This window comes from Mauremys mutica, chromosome 1 (genome assembly GCF_020497125.1).
Source record: "Mauremys mutica isolate MM-2020 ecotype Southern chromosome 1, ASM2049712v1, whole genome shotgun sequence".
Classification (NCBI taxonomy): Eukaryota; Metazoa; Chordata; order Testudines; family Geoemydidae; genus Mauremys; species Mauremys mutica.
Genome location: NC_059072.1, coordinates 14374297 through 14396542, shown reverse-complemented (window position 1 = coordinate 14396542; position 22246 = coordinate 14374297).

Genomic DNA, 22246 nt, shown 5'->3' with positions numbered 1-22246 from the left:
ATGCTACCATTACCCATTTTTATTTCAGTTCCATACAAATTGGATTTGTTTTATTGCATGAAAACAAACTCTTGCTCTGATATATGTTTTGGGAACAGCAAATATTACAGGGTGACAATAATTAAAGGGTACGAAGAGTGGTATTGAAAATTGCCACCAAAATGAGTGAAAGCTAAATTCAATAGTAAAAATTATATCTGAAAGCAACATATATACTTATATGGGCAAATTCTGCTATTCAATAGCTATATTTACCATTTTTATAGCAGTATCTATGCACATTTTGTTTTGCTGAGTGCCATTGTCTTCAGTGGGAGTTAAGGGTGTTCTGGGAGGTACACCGAGTCTTGAACAATTGGCTGATTGGGGAGAGAGCAAGGACTAGAGAAAAATGATGCCACTAGTGAAAAAAAGCTTTGTATGCTTAGCTAACAATATGTTCAGTCTTGTTTTCCTATTACTGACATTTCTTCTCTCCATTTCTACCCCTGGCACCTGGACCCTCTATGTCATCCTGTCCCATTCTAAACGGGACAACAAATGTAATGCAATGGGTGCCCAAGATAAATACTAATAGTAGGGTATATACTTTCTGAAACCACATTTTGAGATTGCATTTTAGTATTCATTAGTGCAACCCCAGACCCCTGTCGAGATCAGGGCTCCATTGCGCCAGGCACTGAACATATACATAGTAAGAGATCTCATCCTGGGCTCAAAGAGCTTACAATCAAACAGACAAATTAGATATAGGTTGGGGAGGAAATAAATATTATGAACCCCTTTTTAAAGATGGGGGAAACGGAGCCACAGGGAAATAAAGCCACATGCACAAGGTCACACTGAAAGTCCATGGGTCAAAGTGCGCGAGTCCCAGTTTAGTGTGCTAACCACAACACCAGCTTTCCTCTCTAGTTTCTGCTTCCCATTTTTGCTTTCATCGTCAGTGAATCCAGACTCGAAAAAAACTCCATCTGACTTCTCCACCGCTAAGTCAGTTTTGGGGAACATGCATTGCCTTGTACAGTGTAGAAACTGGAAGATGGTGTGATTACCATTTTGTCTTTAGACAAGATATTTTTTTTTAAATCTAAGCCATTTTTCCCAGCCCTTTAAATAGGGAGAGGATCTTATTTTATGAAGTTCAGATCTTGATCCAAATTTCCCAGCGGTTTTGGGGAGAAGGTGGGAAGGTCAGATCCAGGCTCAGCCTCAATTTTAAGTGTCTGTGATGTCTTGACGGTGAAAAGGGGGAGGGAGGGAGGAGGAAAGGTCTTCACAGATAAACAGAGGAGAAGCTGATTGCTATGATATCCATTTGCAAACTGAGATTATGGGAATTTATCAAAGCTGGATGGGTAAATCTCCTAGAGGGGTTTGAAAATCCTAACATCTGATACATTATTTTTAAAATATAAGTTTTTAGGGATTTTTTTTTCTTTCCAATGCATCTTTAAACAATAAAAAGCTTTTACTACATGATTCAATCCAGAAAGAGAATTGTGGAGGAAGGATACAAAAAAGACTGTTGATTTGATCTGGACAAAGATTTTTTAGATTTAAAAGGCACTGCTGATTGGATTAATACTTTGCTCTGGCTATCCATGTTAAGGCAATTAAAACAGGAAATAGTAAAAGGGAGTAAGATGGGAGGCTTATGGAATTAACTCTCAAGCTTGATTGTAAAACACGTAAAAAAAAATCACCTCTGCCATATGTTTCCATTCATATGTCATTTGACCAAAAGGTCAGACAAGGATATGTATAAGAGCAAGTTAAATGATTTATATAAAGCATCACAACACAGTACAGGTGAAAATGACATTTTTAGGTACTACAAGTGGCTGTGAGAGTAATAGGATGAAATTAAACAAAAGCAAATTTTGCTGACTGTTATGCGAGAGCTGTTGGAGTCTAGAATAGCTTCACCGGGGAAGTGGTGAGAGCTCAGTAACTTTGGCCATTTATAATCGGACTGAACCTTTCAATGAAGAATATTCCTCAGGGAGCAATCTGTGACATTTAAGACATCTTTTGTTTATATACAAGACTTTTGGAAGGTCAACAACATAAAGCAGCTCTGGGAAAGGAACTAAGATAAAACTGGCTGAAAACAGATGTGTTAAGTCCCAATTCAGCCAAACACCTAGGCATGAGGATTTGACAATGAGAGAGAGGAAGGATGGCTGAGTGCTTCGGGAGCTAGCTGAAAACCTGAATTCAAGTCCCTACTCTGCCACAGGCCTCCTGGTGACCTCAGGCAAGTCATTTAGCCTCTCTCTACTTCAGTTCCCCACCTCTAAAATGGGGATAATAATACTGCCCTACCTTGCAGTGATGCTGTGAGCTACATTAAAAAATTCAGATGTACTCATGTACTGTGGTATAGATAGAATAATGAATTAAGTGGGTTTGATTAGGCTGATCAACAATGAGTTAGCTTTGTGAAACTTATTTTATTTATCTTTCTGTAGTAACAAAAGTGGAAAGATATTTGCCAACATTTGTTAGACATGCTGCAGAGCCCACCCATTGGCTCAGGCTTTTGGACAGGCTCTGAGTTACTTGAGTGAACAGAATTTCATGGCAAGGAGGGTAGGATATTTTCTAAACTATGACACTTATCAAAGCCCATTGATGCCAGTGGCTTTTGGATCTGTCCCTATTAGCTACTCTGGACGTGTTTTAACATGATGAAGGCTGAGTTACCTGCTGCAGTTATATTTTGTTGCATTAATTGATTGACAGTGTCTGTAAAAAAAAACAGTGAGTTTTCTGAAAAAGCAGGATGGATACTGACCTGTCCCCTCAGCCCAGGAAGGTGTGACACCATACCCAGGCCCCTTTTTCTCAGGCCCTCAGATTTCACTTCTTCAACACGCCAGTTGTCTTTTCCTCCTATCTGCAGGTCTGTCTCCAAGCCATCTGCCTGGGAGACACCCTGCTTCAGGGCCTGCCACAGCCACCAACCTGTTTCCTGTACCTCTTCACCACAACTGAGCCACTTGATGGCTTTTATCATCACCTGATCCCTAATGGATCAGTCTCACCTGTGAGCTAGCTGATCCATCACAGGTGATACTGGGCCGAATCGCTCTTATAGGGCCAGCCACATGTGACATATTTGTGTAACGTTTACTTAATCAATAAGGCCACACAGCATATAAAGCATATTACATGAGCTTAACTTTTCGAGCAGTCCTAGTGAAGCCAATGGAACTACTCAGAGTGCCTAAAAAGTGCATAAGTCTCTGCAAGAATGGGACCAGAAATATGATCTGTTTCCTATGAGTTCACACGCTTTTGGAATTGCTCTATCAGAGTGAGAATCTTCTGACCGTAACACCATAATCATTTCCATTTCAAGCACTTATATATTAAGATATCACAAGAAGGATGAAGACTTCAGATAGTCAACACATAACAGGAAATTATAGATTCAACACTCTGGTTTCATGGGAATTAAAGACTGAAGAAAAGGCAAAACAGATTTTTAAAAAGCCATTATCAGATTTGCACTTTTTCTGCTTGAAAACCTTTTAATTTAAGCCTTCTTAAAGGAGTATGACATTTATAAATATGATCAAAAAAGGAAGCAGAAGATGTTGAATTTACAAGACGTATAAAAATGCATGGAAAATGAGTATCTTTTAAGAGACTACATTTTATTATTTACCTGAGGTGGGAGGGGAAGAACTTCTCTTATTTACATGACAAAAAGGATGAGAAAAATTTACAGAGATACACCAATGTGCTAGTTTTCTTTAGAGACACCATTTTATTAAAGAAATATCAGATTACCTTCTATCCAGAGGAAGTTGTTCTGGCCTTATAGATTCATATCCCTGACATATGTCAGGTCACTGAGGCCAGGTCTACACTTACCAGGGATTAGTGCTGCTGTGATCAATGCAGCAGGGGTTGATTTAGTGGGTGCAGTGAAGACCCGCCATATCGACTCTAGAGCGCTCTTCGGTCGACTCCGGTACTCCATTGGAATGAGAAGAGTAAGGTAAGTTGACAGGAGACCATCGCCCATCCACGAAGCATGGTGTAGACACCGCAGTAAGTCGACCTAAGCAATGTCGAGCAGCTACGTTATTCATGTAGCTGGATAGCGTAACTTAGGTTGACTTACCCCAGTAGTGGAGACAAGGCCTGAGTTAACCCAATGAGTCTAATCCAATCGATCCCTGTACCCAAGATACTCATGTACTGTGGTATAGATAGAATAATGAATTAAGTGGGTTTGATTAGGATGATCAACAATGAGTTAGCTTTGTGAAACTTATTTTATTTATCTTTCTGTAGTAACAAAAGTGGAAAGATATTTGCCAACATTTGTTAGACATGCTGCAGAGCCCACCCATTGGCTCAGGCTTTTGGACAGGCTCTGAGTTACTTGAGTGAACAGAATTTCATGGCAAGGAGGGTAGGATATTTTCTAAACTATGACACTGCTCAAGGGGCTGTGGTATATGAGAATCATGGTGGAGTTCAACTGCTTCCAATTCATGAGAGTTCACACTGAGATGTTGCAACAAGCTTAACAGCTGCCTTGGGGATTGCTGCAAAACTGAAATGCCCTCCCTCAAAAAATACAGCAATAGATGTAATCGGAGCACAGTAAGAAAGGGGTGATTTATTCACTGCAGAATAGTTGTCTGCGGTATTTGGATTCAGGGGCATGACCAGGGAAGATGTACAACTCAGGCCAGCTCTTTGGATCCATGCCAATAAGCTCCTTTTGCTAACAGCATCTTAGAGGGAGAAGAGGAAATCCTACCTTATATGCAAAATGTGTATTAAAAAGAGAGCTAGCCCAGGAAATTTCTGCTTTTCTCTAAAAATAATGTTGACAAAAATGAAAATATTTTGGTCAACATTTTTATTCTATATTTTTCAAGGTTTTTGATGAACTTTCCAATTTTCATTTTTTCCAACAAAAACTCAGAATTTCTTGATGAAAATAACATGGTCTATGAATGTGTCCATTTCATTACAAAGAAATCCATCAAATAATTCTGAGAAAAAAATCTTTAACCAGCTCAAATTAAAAGCCATTGGTCCATATTCTAAAAGGGATGTCACACATCTGTTGGTGACTTCACTGTCAAACCTCTAGCTGTACCAATGCTCCTTATGTCTGTATTTATAATGCAAAAAGTATGAATCAGTATAGCAGGCCTCAGGTCACATGGAAGAATGTTTCTATCTTGGAGAAATGTAGCATTATTCTGTTCTTCATTTGTGTTTGCAGAATGTCTTCTCTGTTAGTGAAAAATGCTATGGCAGATGCGATCAATAGGTCTGGGTTTTGATTGCCAGGTTTAAACTCATAGGGGCAAGGCGAGCTTGCAAGAGAGACCTCAGCTATAGATAATTAGCTCCCAATAAAGCCTGAGTTTTGCCCCTATCACCTTTCGATGCCATAAATTTCTCTACATAGGCTGTCTCCTGAGTATCAGCTTCCCTCTGACAATTAATTTCCTGGCCGGTCACGTGCCGGATATGGTCCTTTTGCAAAGACTGTTTTGTGTGAGGCTTTATAGGAGATGAGAACACTGATCCTGATTTTGACAAATCTTGGTTCCTCCTAGTTAAATGATGCCCAGACAATTTGGTAAACTGTACCTTAGAAACACACACAATAAAGAAGAAAAGAAAATCAGGAACTGGGTGGGGTAGGTGGATCCCATTCTCTGTCAGTTCAATGTGCAAAGCAATTCTGTCCTTAATAACAGAGCTCTTGATAATGTTCAGATGAATAGATTGTTTGCAGATAAATGGATGATTGCAAAGTTTACTGTGAGACATCAACAGGTTTTTCTTTTTTGAAAAGCATCTTGGAAAAATATTGAATATATTTCTAATCGTGTCCAGACAAAAGAAAACAATTAAAAATAACACCAGCCCAATGCTAGAAACAGAAATGTGTTGAACTCTCCAAAATTTCAACTAGCAGCAAGCAGGGGGTCTCAACTGACCTCCAGGTAGCCCAGGTTATGGTGTTTTGCTATCCTGATTCAAATGTAATGATGTAGTTTAGTGTAATTCAGTGTACTTAATGCAGTGCGATAGAAATGAAAGGACAGAGGAATTTTTTAAAAAAGAGTAATGACTCTCAGAAATCAAGTATTACTCTGCAGACATGATTTATAGCAAGCTTGACCCATGCACAAGGAAAAATATAAAATTCAATCAAATGCAGTTATGCAAGTGGAATTCTATGGGAACTCTCCATATAGCATGTAAAATCTACAGGCAAAGATGTTTTAAGCACTTTTTGAGGTTGATATGAGCACTCCCTAAATGCACGTCACTTCGAAAACAGAGAACTAAAAGGAGAATGAGGTATGTGAAACATTAAAAAGAAAGTAGTCATTACGTTCAAGTGTCTTTAAACATCTAAGGCTACATTCCGGGACTCTTACCCATGGCAAGTAGCACTTTATTCTGCAATAGTCAATGGGGCTACTTGAGGAATCATAGACTCATAGACTTTAAAGTCAGACTGGACCATCATGATAATCTAATCTGACCTCCTGCACATTGCAGGCCACAGAACCTCTCCCATCCACTCCTGTAATAGACCCCAGCCTCTGGTTGAGTTACTGGAGTCTTCAAATCATGATTTTTTTAAAGGCTTCAAGTTACAGAGAATTCACCATTTACATTAGTTTAAACCTGCGAGTGACCTGTGCAGAGGACCTGTGACCTGTGCAGAGGAAGGCAAACCCCTCCCACCAGGGTCTCTGCCAATCTGACCTGGGGGAAAATTCCTTCTCTACCTCAAATATGGTGATCAGTTAGACTCTGAGCATTTGGGCAAGACCAACCAGCCGGATGCCTGGGAAAGAATTCTCTGTAATAACTCAGAGCCCTCCTCATGTACTGTTCCATCATCAGTCATTGGAGATATTTACTGCTAGCAGTTGCAGATTAGATACATGCCATTGTAGGCTGTCTCACCATACCATCCCCTCCATAAACTTACCAAGTTCAGTCTTGAAGCCAGTTAGGCTTTTTTCCATAATGTAAGTGTATCAGAATCTGGTCCTTAAAGAGTCCTTTCCCCAATGCAAATAATAAATTGCTAATTTAGGACCAGATTCTGTCAGATTTAGTCACATTTTAAAGGTATTACTCATCACGAGGAAGGGGAACAGAATCGAGCTCATGGTATTCTTGACTCAAGGAAACTCAAAGCATTTTAGGAAGGAAGAACATAATGACCCAGGAGGCCCCTTCTAGTCCTAAGTCTATTCCTCTTCCTGTATTGCAGGCAACCCAACCATCTAAACCTTTTCATAAGAACATAAGAATGGCCGTACTGGGTCAGACCAAAGGTCCATCCAGCCCAGTATCCTGTCTACCAACAGTGGCCAATGCCAGGTGCCCCAGAGGGAGTGAACCTAACAGGTAATGATCAAGTGATCTCTCTCCTGCCATCCATCCACACCCTCTGACAAACAAACAGAGTCTAGGGACACCATTCCTTACCCACTGTGGCTAATAGCCATTAATGGGCTTGACCTCCATGAATTTATCCAGTTCTCTTTTAAACGCTGTTATAGTCCTAGCCTTCACAACCTCCTCAGGTAAGGAGTTCCACAAGTTGACTGTGTGCTGTGTGAGGAAGAACTTCCTTTTATTTGTTTTAAACCTGCTGCCTATTAATTTCATTTGGTGACCCCTAGTTCTTGTATTATGGGAATAAGTAAATAACTTTTCCTTATCTACTTTCTCCACATCACTCATAATTTTATATACCTCTATCATATCCCCCCTTAGTCTCCTCTTTTCCAAGCTGAAAAGTCCTAGCCTCTTTAATCTCTCCTCATATGGGACTCTCTCCAAACCCCTAATCATTTTAAGCAGCAAAGAATCCTGTGGCACCTTATAGACTAACAGACGTTTTGCAGCATGAGCTTTCGTGGGTGAATACCCACTTCGTCGGATGCATCCGACGAAGTGGGTATTCACCCACGAAAGCTCATGCTGCAAAACATCTGTTAGTCTATAAGGTGCCACAGGATTCTTTGCTGCTTTTACAGAACCAGACTAACACGACTACCCCTCTGATACTAATCATTTTAGTTGCTCTTCTCTGAACCTTTTCTAGTGCCACTATATCTTTTTTGAGATGAGGTGACCACATCTGTACGCAGTATTTGAGATGTGGGCGTACCATGGATTCATATAAGGGCAATACTATATTCTCCGTCTTATTCTCTATCCCCTTTTTAATGATTCCTAACATCCTGTTTGCTTTTTTGACCGCCTCTGCACACTGCGTGGGCATCTTCAGAGAACTATCCACGATGACTCCAAGATCCAAGATTCATAAATGTATCAAGTGCCATCTTAAAACTAGTGGGGTTGTTTGCACCCTATTCCTACTCCTATTTGGAGGCTGCTCCAGAACTTCTCTCCTTTTGATGGCTAGAGCCTTCTTCTAGTTTCCAAACTAAATTTATTCATGGCCAGCTTAGACTCATTTGTTCTTGCTTTAAAAATGTTCATTAAATCTTTCCACCTCCTGTGAAGAACTGCAAGTATTATCCCTAAAGGGGGGGGCCTTTAACAGAATTGTGGAAGTCCACATTTCAAAGAATTACATACACGTGCAGTGGAGCTCAGAGGTGCATGCTCTTTAGCACACACAGCCTGGGATCTATCTCCTAAAGCCGGTCTGGAGAAAAACTGGTAAATAATATTTCTGCTCTTTTCAACAATGGGTGCGCAAGCTTAGGTGGGCTCAAAAGTAAGCTATAAATGGTCGTTTCCAAAGTCAGGTTGCACACACAGACGTGCCTGCACATGTAGCTCTAAATGTGGAAATGTGGCTTGTGTGTGCCATTAAGCTATATTGACCCTTCCCCAGGCAACGGCAGTTCAGAGTGGCATCACATCAACTTCCTGTGCACTAGTGCAAGGCGTGCCAGGGGATGGGCTACTTCAAAAAATGAGCAGAGGAAATTAGGTGATTATTGATCCTGTAGCGCAATGACATGCTCAAGAACTAGAAGATGGTTGCAAGCTTTAGAATGTGCGGGAGATAAAATGGCTGGATGGGCAAATCAGTTTCTTCCTGAATTTCTATCCATGGATTATTTCTCGTCTAGGCAATAGTTTGATGTGGCCACAGGGTTAATTAAAATATGGCCAAATATGCTTTTTGATCATTTTGACAGTTGTGGTGATCATGATCAGGAGTGGTTGAAATGAGAATATCCATCGCACCAGGTAACCACAGGCACCTCACCCTAAAAGTCCCGGTTGTTCTGTCCTCTTCATGTGAGTTGCTTTTCTTCCTGGGCCATGGATGCCTAGCGAGGCTTCAGGGGCTGGAACCCTTCAAACTACTCCTGCCTGCCAGCATTCTAACCCTGGTACGTAAGGACTGGAAACTTGTGGCTAAATTAGAGGAGCAGATTGCAAAGTGTTTTATCATTCTGGCAACATCAGATTGGAGGAAAATTGGATCCAGGACAAAGTTTTGCATAGTCTTGGGATCCTGCTCTCCATAGCAGTGGCATTAGGACACTCCTTATGAGGAGAAATATACATGACAGGCCATTGGTGCCCGAAGCATACTCGTTATACTAAGCAATAGAGCCTGCTATTTGCATCCATTTTAAAGCCTGCATCGTCTCTCTTACTTCAGAACTTTTCCTAACTTTCCTGTGCATCGACGCTAATGAGGGAGCCACATCAGTCAGCTAGTGCAGCAATGGCAGAGATGGGCTCTCCTTCCACTGTCGCTAACCCCAGGGCAGCAACAGATTGTTAGTAACTTGCGTCCAGACCCTACCCCAGGGACAATATGCAAAATATTACGGAGCAGAGCCATGAAATCAAACTGTGCCTCCATTTCCTAAAGGGGCTCGGGGAGAAGGGGCTCTGGACAAAGTCACTAGGAGACGGGGGAGAAGGGCAGGTATAGGGCATGTATGTTTCTATGCTAGAGCAGATGGTGCTGCAAGGTTTGGTATGAGTGCATGGTACCAAATGAAAACAGGCATTTATCACCTTTGAGTAAACCAGGCTGCTATTCCCCTCAAGGGCAGTCACTTAGGCTGGACAGCCAAGATTCTAAATTGCCTGCAGCTGCCTCATTCACCCGGTGGGGCTGGCAGATTGGACACATGCTATTCAGAGGTGCAGCCTCCTCCGTTCAGCCAATTTTGAAAGCTTGAGTGCCAGTAAGGCTGGCTGCTTGGCACTACATGGAAAACACCTCTTGCAGTCACCTAAGTATATAAAAAAATAGATATTATTAACCTATACAGCATGGCTCCATGCATATAAAACTACCACTACAAAGCATGACAGGCTGCAGCTCTATGGTTAAACGTTGTCAAAACTGTTGGCGGAAGCAGTGGTCTAAATAGCTTGGGAGGGGATTAGGTCCTGAAAGGAAGCCCAATTTGTTGAATGGAGAGGAGACGCCATATTGAGGTATCAGAGTAGCAGCCGCGTTAGTTTGTATCTGCAAAAAGAACAGGAGTACTTGTGGCACCTTAGAGACTAACACATTTATTTGAGCATAAGTTTTTGTGGGCTACAGCCCACTTCAATGGATGCATAGAATGGAACATATAGTGAGGAGATATATATACATACAGAGAACATGAAAAGGTGGGAGCTGCCCTACCAACTCTAAGAGGCTAATTAATTAAGATGAGCTATTAACAGCAGGAAAAAAAAAACTTTTGTAGTGATAATCAAGATGACCCATTTCAGACAGCTTGACAAGAAAGTGTGAGCATACTGAACATGGGGAAATAGATTCAATGTGTAATGGCTCAGCCATTCCCAGTCTCTATTTAAGCCTAAATTGATGGTATCTAGTTTGCATATCAATTCAAGTTCAGCAGTTTCTCATTGGAGTCTGTTTTTGAAGCTCTTCTGTTGCAAAATTGCCACCTTTAAGTCTGTTACTGAGTGACCAGAGAGGTTGAAGTGTTCTCCTACTGGTTTTTGAATGTTATGATTCCTGATGTCAGATTTGTGTCCATTTATTCTTTTGCATAGAGACTGTCCAGTTTGGCCAATGTACATGGCAAAGGGGCATTGCTGGCACGTGATGGCATATATCACATTGGTAGATGTGCAGGTGAATGAGCCCCTGATACAGAGGCTGGCAAACAAACAATTTATGCACCAGTATGCCTCTACAACTGTCTCTTTTGAACTGTAGTGACATGGCCCAGTAGTCAATAGAGGGTGATAGGAGACCATCTACACCAGTGACTTCCACCTGACTGAACCATAGCTAACTTGTGCACAAATAAGACAGCCCCACGCAATTTGGAAAATAAGCTGTGAGTGCCTGTCTTTGAGGGAGGCCACCTCCATAACTCAGCTCATTTTCAGGTGCCTGTCCTTTGTAGTGCAAACATTTTACATGCACCCAGCCATCTTTCTGAAACGTCTATGCATGAGAATCTGCTATTTGTGCCCTAAATACTCCTAAAGGCAGAATTTTGCAGAAATTAATGTTGTATGCACAGAATTTCCTTTTCCCCACAGAAATGGGCTACAGAGCTGCTGGCTGCTACTAGAGGCTCATTTTATGGAAGGGCAATTGAGGCACCGAGAGACTAAACGAGAGCCCCACGGAGTCTGTGGAAGAGCTAGAAACTGAACCCATATCTTACAAATGACAAACCAGGGCTTTAACTACAAGACCATCCTTGGTGGACCTGTGACCATTTGAAAATTTTGTCCTAAAGGATTTAACCACAGTCACAAGCAACTGCAAGCCTGGAATATAATCCATAATCCTGACATACAGATATTAGCTGACACCTGAGAGCTATAAAATCTGATAATCTGTGATAACATCTACAATATGTTAAATTAATTCAATGATTAGACCCGTTTTAGCAAACAAAAGGAAACATTTCCTTTTTCCAATGTAAAGTAAGTTTCTTTTTTAACCCCCCTCTCCCTTTTTTCTTTAAAACTAATGCTGGTGTGCAGGAAAATATGTTTCAAATGTATAAAACATCTATAGTGCACAGCCATGAATGACTCTTGATATTTGATTGTTTTATTACTTCCATCTGAGCTAACCTCCATTACCTGGATTTTACAAATTTAAGAACTTGCCAGCCTGCTTGCCAGTTAAATAAAGGGCACAGCTAAGGTCTCCGAACATCTGGTCCAAATACTTAATCATCTTGTTGCATGAAAGCTGGTATTTTTATCTTGTACCCTGATTGGATCTGCATAATTTTTTTTTCACAAATTGGTATTTAAACCTCAAAACCTTTAGCTAACTACATCTGTCATTGATATTTTATTGTTTAATTTCTTTTTATAGAGCCAAATTACATCTCTCCCACATACAGCCTGCACTTTACATGTCTAATTTGTCGACATGTTCTATAATGATAATTTCATTGATTTAGAAAGTGACATTATGAGCAACATATGTTCAGTTTAGCAGTAGACCTTGTTATGGCAATAACTTCTCCCCCACCCCCCAAGAATTCAAATATAAACCACATTAGGAGGCAGGTGAATCATTTAACTGCTTCGGTTCTTGTAAACATAGAAGCCAGCTAGCTGTTTAGCTTTACGGTTTGGCTGAGTAAATCTCATGCAGCTAGCAAAATACTTATAGTGACAGCGGTGAGCAACCTGACAGACCGCGGGCTGCAGGTTACCCACCATACTACAGTACATTGTCTCTATACACGTTATATGTTAAGTCGCTTTAGAAGAGACACATTTTATGGTGCTGCCTCTAAATGGAGAAGATACCAGTCATTAAATATAAAACAGGCTACAGTTGAGGAGCATCAGTTCATGGACAGTAATAAGAAGAAGCCCTATTACTTTCTCCCAGTTATCCTTAATACAATCATCTGTTCTAATATAACTCATGAAGCAGCTGAATACTAAAAAATAATTATTTCTACAGTCCCCAAAGTCAGCTGGATGCTTTACAATCCATACAGTCCTCGAAGTGTTGACCAACTCATTTTAATTTTGACTCAGGGAATGGGTGTTTAATGGACTTAGGGTTAAGGCTCAGAGTGGGACTCAGGAAATCTGGGTTCAGTTCCTGTACAGGTCATTCTTTTACAAACCGACCAGGTAGCTGAAAACATTAAAATATATAGTGCAGCTAACTGAATAATGTAGACAACTTCTGTGCTACAAGCAATGGTAAGTACTCTAAGCAGAAAGTCACTCATTTTCAATTGACATTGAATAGGGAATCATTTGCAGTCAATATCCAAAGGGAACCACTAGTCTAGTGGTCTGAGCAGAGGAATGGGAGTCAGGTGGAAACTCACCAGATATTTACTATATCTCTGGTTTGAGCACAGACATTTGGTCTCACTGACTCCATTTTTCCCCTCATCTTTTCTAATGGCTTGAACCCAGGCCCACAAGCCAAGAAGTCCATTCTTATCCTGACTGTGACAGCGAGACTGGGATCTTGGGTAAAGTCAGCTGATTTCTGATTTTGTTTCTCCATCCAAATGGAGATAATAAAAACTCTCTCTCTTCCAGGGATTTTGTGAGGATGAGTGTTTTCAAGGTGAAAAACTAGGTGTATATTACATTAGTGAAAACCTTGGGGGAATGAATTTTCCTTTGAATGGTTCTTAAGTGGACTTGCTTTGGGTCACATCATAAATATGGCCCAAGAGCTTTAAAAATTCTTTGTATCTTGCATTCGCATGTATTAGTATCACATACACAATGAATGTTTCTCAAGCTCTGCTTCTTGAAAATTTAAAAGTTGTTACTAATACCTTTTGAAAAGTGCCAAGTTTTTCCACCCAAAGGTTTTTCCTCTTTTTTTTTCTTTTCTTTTTAAAAGAATTGATTAGAAGGTACGTTGGGAATGGAGAAAGATCTTTTCCCCCTTGAGACCTGAAATTCAGCTGTGTTTAATCTAAAAAGATTACAGTTTCTAAAAAAAACCAAAATAAAATAAAAACAAAAAAATCAACAACAACAAAACACCAAACACACCTAGTTCCCGCCACTCCTCCTTTGAAAAAAAAAGGAAGCTTTCAGATCAGAATGAACGTCAAAATAAATTCTCTGACAAAGAGAAAAGCCACTTTCAGTATGTTCACATTAGGAAAAAGTGTGTTTTTACCATGGGTTAGCTAAACATGTGGTAACTTGTACTTAACATGTATTATTTATTCAGTGTAAGCAGTCATGGGATAAGAGGGAAGATCCTCTCTTGGATCAGTAATTGGTTAAAAGACAGGAAACAACAGGTAAGAATAACTGGTTAGTTTTCAGAATGGAGAGAAGTAAATAGTAGTGATCCACAGAGATCTCTACCTGGACCAGTGCTGTTCAACAGATTCATAAGTGAGCTGGAAAAGCAGCTAAACAATGAGTTTACACTGCTATTTACACTGGGTGCCAGCTCAGTAAGAGCCGGGGCAAGTATGTACATGAGCAGGGTAATCATCCTAGCCCACAGCGTAGAGACAGCCTTAACTACCAGTCTCATTTTTAAAAGTGACGTGCACTTAGGACCCTAAATCTCACCGAATGCCTCCATCATTTTTTAAAATGGGACATAGGGGTTTTGGAAAATTTTATGATGCGTCATCAAGATGTTTTATTGTCCTTTACAATTATTTTGAGATCGAAACATTATTCTCAGAACCAGTAAAAAGTTCAAGAAGCTTAATAATATCCATGCATGATTTACCCTAGTTTAAGCAGGGTATCTAAAAAAAATATGATCCTCATCCTCAGCCTTTTCTGTTGCTGTTGATTAAAATAAGCTCTTTGCAGGCAAAGTATGAATTTTCATGTTTGACTTTAATTGAAGAGTCATAGAAGAGTCATGAGAACGATGAAAGGATTTGAAAATATCCCTTATAGTGATAGACTCAAAGAGCTCAATCTATTTAGCTTAACAAAAAGAAGGATAAGAGGTGACTTTATTACAGTCTATAAATATCTACATGGGAAACAAATATTTAATAATGAGCTCTTCAATCTAGCAGAAAAAGGTGTAACACAAGCCAGTGGCTAGAAATTAAAGCTAGACAAATTCAGACTGGAAATAAGGGGTAATTTTTTAACAGTGAGAATAATTAACAATTCACCAAGGGTCGTGGTGAATTCATAGAATCATAGAAATGCAGGGCTGGAAGGGACCTCAGGAGGTCATCTAGTCCAACCCCCTGCTCAAAGCAGGACCAACGCCAACTAAATCATCCCAGCCAGGGCTTTGTCAAGCCTGACCTTAAAAACCTCTAAGGATGGAGATTCCACCACCTCCCTAGGTAACCCATTCCAGTGCTATAAAAAAAGAAAAAAAAAAACCATGCCCCAACACAAGTGATTTCAGCTCTTATTGGATACTTAAAATAACAAAAGCCTCCTAGTGTAGCCTATTTGGCTCTATCATTGAACAGTGGAGAGGAACAGGTTAAACCAGCCCAGGGATCCCTAAGGAAAGGCCACACCTCCTGGCTGAGCTACCTGTCCCCACCCCTAATTGGAATTCTCCATCTCTGACAATTTTTAAATCCAGATTGGATGTTTTTTTCTAAAAGATCTGCTCTAGGACTTATTTTGGGGAAGTTTTATGGCCTGTGTTATGCATGAGGTCAGACTAGGTGATCACCATGGTCCCTTCTGGCCTTGGAATCGAATATCCAATGACTGTGCAAAGATCCAAAATTTTGGCTGTATAACTCCACATTTTTATAGTGAGAGGTCTGGAAAGGAATTGCTGTACTTGTATAAATTTGCTCCCATGCCTCTTTGCCTTCACCACCTAAATAACAGATTGATGAGTAAGAGGCTCGAAGGAGCAGTCATGGGGTATGGAATCTCCCAGTTCTTCTATATTATGGAAAATGCTGATAGTGACCAAGGGTAACAATGTCAAAAATTTCCGAAAGTGACATAGGCACTTAGAATCCCATGTCCCACTGATTTTCAATGATATCTCAGGAACTACTTACAGGGAAGCAGTCAGGTCAAATTTGGGGCCCAGCCAAATTTTTCCTAAACCAAAGATTAGTAGAAATGTTTCCGTAATACACTAGTTTAAGTATACACAGTCATATCATAGCTTATGTGGTAGGGCCTTGCGCTTTTGATGCCAAAAGGTTTTTTGTTTGTATATGGCTATGAGAATTTTATTTCCATGATTTTCCCCAACCTCCAATTCCAATAGAGAAAATCCCCCCTCCTCTAATGCCCCTCCGTCCCAAAATCCTTGCAATATGTGTAATCCATACACTGCACCAATGTGGTAGAAAAGCCAATGAGAACTTTAAATGAAGCTGAATAGAAAATAAAGTGATGTTTACTAATGTAGGTCTATTTTCAATGTCTGCAACGAAGGACAGGTAAAACAGTACAGAAACCAAAAAGTAGTAGCTGTTATTATAACAATCAGTTTTAATAATTTATTGTGTGACTAGTAACTATGCTTTAAGTGTAAGATTTTAACCAGACTTAATCTGGTATAAATATATCAGGCAGAATGGCAGCTGCAACCATCATTTTCACAGAAAATGACAAATGCATGACTACTGTAACTCCACCATTTTTCTGTTGAGTAGAAATACTAGTGTACATCTGTCAGAGATTTTAATCTAATACCGCACATGTATGTAACTGCAATCTGAACGTTTGATTGCTGTTTCATCTGCCTTTCCTCCCCAGAATTTATGGTTATTTGGTTCTATAGTTTATGTCCAGAAGACAATATAATTGGCACCAGTTTGCTAAATTGCTAACGTTGGAAACAGTTACTGGAACCATTTGATTAAACTATTCCATAGAACATAATTTCTATAGGAAGTAGAAGAATTACTTAAAAGGATTGCTGTTTAGTTGCTAAAATTGTACTAACAGGATAGCTATGCATTACCCTTTGAAGAATATGGCCCCAAGTCTCCAGCAAATTTCTTCAAAGGACACACAACAGGCAGTGCTCCAGGGGGCTCTTGCGAGCCCCTTGTTAAAAATTTCACTGCCAGTTTGAAAACAGTGGGAGTGATTTCCCTGCCTCTGATGGAGTCCACCCCCTCTCTGGATACAGGCTAAATCATTCATGCCAGAAATGACTAATCCCCGGGGTTCATAAAAATACTTCTGAAGAGCAAATTTTTTTGCCTTTGGAATGGACTACATTGCACCAAAAGGCGAATAATCACAAAAGATTTCCCAGGAGACAATTCCCCTGCACCACAAACAAGGACTTCATTTCCTGCCAGTATTCAGAGAAAATATTAACATTCCCACTTCGTCACACCAAGATACTTTACAAAGGAGAAAAAGTCTGAGTTTTTCATGTCAATGTACAATGGTTGCTTACCAACTGGCTTATTTGGGGTTTATCAGAGTTAAAGAGAAAATTTTGTGGGAGCCCCTCACTAAAACATTAGCATCACATCAATGGTAAGACTATAAAGTCTTTAAGTCCTGCTACAATAGTCATCAGGCTCCACCCTGCAAGATGAAATCCTGGTTCAAAGACTCTATGTTCATTTCAAACTCTTCAGGTTTTCATGAGGGAAGGAGCCCTAAGGACAGGCATTCACATGGCCCCTTTCATCTGAAGCTCTCACAGCTCTATACACATAGAATTCTCGGCAATGCTATCACCCCTTTAGTGTAAAGGTGCTAAAAACAGGTGTTAACTATAGCTTGTCAAAAGACAAAGCAAAACAAAACCGTTTTCCCCAGCCAAAAACGTAAAACAAAAAGTCTCCATCCAAAATTGTGTGAAGTTTTGAAAAAAAATTGACTTTTTTCATTTAGTTTCCATTACTTTTTTTTTTCAGTTCAATTAAAATCAGCCTTAACTGATGCAGTCCACGGCCACACTCACCTTGGCGTCTGATGTCAGCAAATCTTATCCGCTACGGTAGTTTGGGTCTGCATCATACTTACAGAGCAGATCTCCAAGGAAAACTCAGGTGTTCAAAGAACTGTTGTAAGTGTTTAAGTATATGTCACTTCTTTCAGGGTCAGCACTGAACCAAGGCCCCAGGATGGAATTAGGAAGTACTGTAATATTGCAGTAAGGGGCTTCAAAGCGAGTTTTGGGCATTCAGAACCTTGCAAGACGGAGCCTGATGTTTGTACCTGCAGTTTTGCAACTAATCGTTAGTGAGTGCAAACAGACTTTCAACATCTACCTGAACTTTTGGCGTCAACTTTGTTGCAATGGAACTACATGCTGATTTACAATAGCTGAATATCTTGTCCACCATGAGTGTGTGTGTGGGGGAGGGGATGGATAAGGGGCACAAAATTGCAGGCCCTTAACAAAAGACCATTATATAAAAAATGGCTGGTGGAGAGGCGTGGCAATCAGCCAGCAGGGTGGCTGGCAGGGAGGTGTGGCAAGTGAGTGCCCAGGCAGCGTAGTGAGTAAGGTGCCTTCTTACCCCTCCCCCATTCACCCAGATGGGAGGTGAACTCTGCAGATGCACCTCTGAACTCTGTGTCTGCACTGAACAAGGACAGAAACTGTGAGTGGGGTGCAGAGAAGGGTCGATCACCTTAAAGGAACTTTTGGTTGCTGGACTTAAGAACCTGAGGGGAAAAGGACACTGGCCAACTTACTTGAGGGTGAGTCTTTTGCTCATGGTTTATGTTTATGAACCCTAGTTGTGGTGTTTTCCCAAATTAATGCCGAGTTACTTCCCTCCTTTTATTAAAAGGTTTTACTACACTCAGACCTTGTCTACATTACGGGGGTAAGTCGACCCAAGTTAAGTAGCTTAGGTCGACTTACTGCGGTGTCTACACTGCGCTGGGTCATAGAATCATAGAATATCAGGGTTGGAAGGGACCTCAGGAGGTCATCTAGTCCAACCACCTGCTCAAAGCAGGACCAATCCCCAACAGAGACGCTCTCCTGTCGACTTACCTTATACTTCTTGTTCTGGTGGAGTATTGGAGTCGACGGGAGAGCGCTCTGCAGTTGATTTAGTGGATCTTCAGTAGACCCACTAAATTGACCCCCGGTGCATCGGTCACCACAGTGTCAATCCCTGGTAAGTGTAGACATGCCCTCAGACTCCGTGCTTGCTAGAGGGCAAGTATTGCCCAGGGCCTGGTGTGTAATTGTCCCAGGTCACTGGGTGGGGGCTCGAGCCAGTTTTGTGTTGTATTGTTGAAACAAAACCCCTAGATACTGAACCCGGCCCTTGTTTCTGCCAACTCTGACTGGCAGAAGGATTACATATATTTAGAGTTTTTAGCCTTTCCTTATACTCCAATCCATTCAGCTGTCGGGCCACATTTTAAAAAGAGTATAGGTGAGATCCTGAGCTGTGTTGGAGCAGTGCTTGGTGAGGGGCACCAAGGTAGCTTGTCACTCCCCAATTTTGGGGCCTGTTCATCCCCTGGTGATAATTAGAACAGCCTCAAGGCTGCTCTTAACTTTAGCTGGCAGCAACAGACCCCAAGGGCGATTTCTGAGCTGCAAATGGCCAGAGAGCAACAGCATTTTAGCCACACCTACCCCCTTCGCCTTGTAACCTCCCGCTTCCACTCTGGGTGAATCCCCATGCCACTCATTAAGCAGCCCTAACAGGCACCAGGATCCGGCCCAATGTGTTTATAAGGATAAAGAAAATTGCTGAGGCACCATTCTATTCTCAAAACTTCAGCTAGCAAACATTAATCAAAGAGTGCAAATAGCAGCTTTGATTTTTTACCAGTTATTATTTTCCTAAACCGCTACTAAATATTTGATGCTTGTGTATAAACTGCTGTTAACTTTCACGTGACATTCTGGTGTAGGTTAACATGGATAAATTATACTAAGGACAAGCAAGCATATCATTAATATTTTAAAATTTGTCAACTTTTGGGACAGGCCTAGGCCTGCCTCATATCTTCTGAATAAAACGCAAGCTCAATGCATTTCCAAGTAGAAAGAAGCAGGTCAGTTCTCTACATATGCACTGTGAGTGAATGGTAGTGCTTGTGCTAGATGCTGTATGGAAAACTTCTAGAGTCCTCTAACTCAGTGCAGGTACATAGAAATGTCCACCCCAGATGACACCAGTGATCCATACAGTCCACTATTCTGCCTTCAACAGTAGCCAGCACTAGATACTGCAGAGAAGGAGCAGGAAACCTTGCTGTAAGCTGTTATGGAATAACCTACCTCCAGGATAAAATTTCTTCCTCACCCCCATAACAGGCTGATTTGTGTCCTAAAGGCAATGCAAACTTCCACATAATGCCACAGCAATGTACCTCAACCCTGCTTCGGTGCTTCTAGTGCAGCATTTCTCAAATGCAGCCACCAGGGGCTTTTCTTGTGGCCACAGCCTCCTGGGTGGTGATTGGATGGGGGATGGGGGGAGAGAAGGAAGCAGAGGCCCCTTCCCCTGGGGCCACCAGCAAGAGTTGGTCCCTGCCTCCTTCTGGAGCCACAAACACTGTAGGAGAAGGTGACCGGTTGTGAGTTCCCCACCTTCCCAAGGGCGATGGGGCTTGGGCTCTGGGCATCAGCTCTGGGGTGGTGGGCAGCAGGCTCTGGCCATGTGGCAGTGGGCTCCATCCCCCAGCTGCAGGGGTTCAGGCTCCAGCCCCAGACTCAAACCTCCTCCTCCCCGACGCTGCCCCTGGTCCCCGCTGCCTTCTCTAGCCCCCAGCCGTGGAGCAGGATCTCAGGCTCCAGCCCCAGACTCATCCCTCTCCCCCATCACCCTGACCACTGCTGCCTCCTCCAGCCCCCCATCGCCCCTGGCCCTCCTGCCTCCTTACCCACCTCCCCATCCAGGGTTTAATTTGTCCCCCAGCTTGCCGGGGATAAGTAAGTCTGCTGTCATATTAACAAATATACAAATAACATTTTTCACAGTAGCAGGCTTACTAGCTAGCAAGTCTAAAAAAAAAAAATCTACCAAAAAAAAGTAAATAAAATCAAAACATGCAAAGCACCTTATTTGTGTTTCCTTTCTGCTTAGATCCAGTAAAGGATAGAGAGAACGGTACATTATTTTTATTACTGAGTCTGCAAAAAAACAACACAAAAACCCTATAAATAAATTACAATGATTCGGACATGTATCTGTGCATAATTATTTGTTTCCCTAAAGTTAATTCCCTAAAGTTTAAAAGGGGACTGGATAAATTCATGGTGGCTAAGTCCATAAATGGCTATTAGCCAGGATGGGTAAGAATGGTGTCCCTAGCCTCTGTTCGTCAGAGGATGGAGATGGATGGCAGGAGAGAGATCACTTGATCATTGCCTGTTAGGTTCACTCCCTCAGGGGCACCTGGCATTGGCCACTGTCGGTAGACAGATACTGGGCTAGATGGACCTTTGGTCTGACCCGGTACGGCCTTTCTTATGTTCTTATGTTAATTAAGCATTTTAGGAAAAACTGTCAGGGCAGCCACCAGCAAGAGTTGGTGGCCAAATTCTGAGGCCACCAAAAAAAAAAAATTGTTGTGAGAACGCCTTAGATGTGTTAGTATCAGAGAGACTTGAAAGTCAAGAGATCACGATATACATGCAAGACCTAAGTTTGGAGGAAAGGTACCTCCCAAGGCTTCTTTAGCTCCTGCTACATTCTCCACTCTGGAGAGGAGATTGTGGTGAGGCAGAATGCACTAGTGACTAGCGTGAAGTACTGAGCTGCAGGCAAATCCTGTTGGCCTCTCTGTCCTTATTCTGCTTCCCTCTCCCTCTATCAGCACGTCTCACTTACAGCTGCTATGCTGTCACTGACTCCCTCCCATATGGCTGTGAAGCACTCCCCCTCACTGAGTGGGAGTTAACGCTATTACAAGCAGCCTTTTAACTCCCACATGGATTGCTGTCAAATTTTGGAATCGTGCAGCAAAAAGTGGTTTCTCGCTAACTCGGCATGCTTCCTTAAACCCACAGCGCCCCTACCAGCTGGTGTTCCTGGGGGAGATTTTGGGGACGTTGGGGAGCATGTCCCAGGTCTGCTGGAGCTCACTGTATCAACTAGTTGCAGGACCACCCCTATCCCTTTTTAATTATTTTAGTTCCCTTCCTTTACTACACACAGTGAAGGGGAGCAGCTGGCCTCATAGTTGCTTCTTTATTACACTTGGCTGTCTTTGCTAATACTGGACCAAGTTTTTTAGACCCGTGAACATCTATTTTACCCTATTTTTTCAGGTTGGTACTGAGGAGGTAGGATGGCATTGTGTTTAAGGCACATGCCTAAGAGTCTGGAGACCTGCATTCTCTTCCCAAATGTGATAAACACATTGGAAA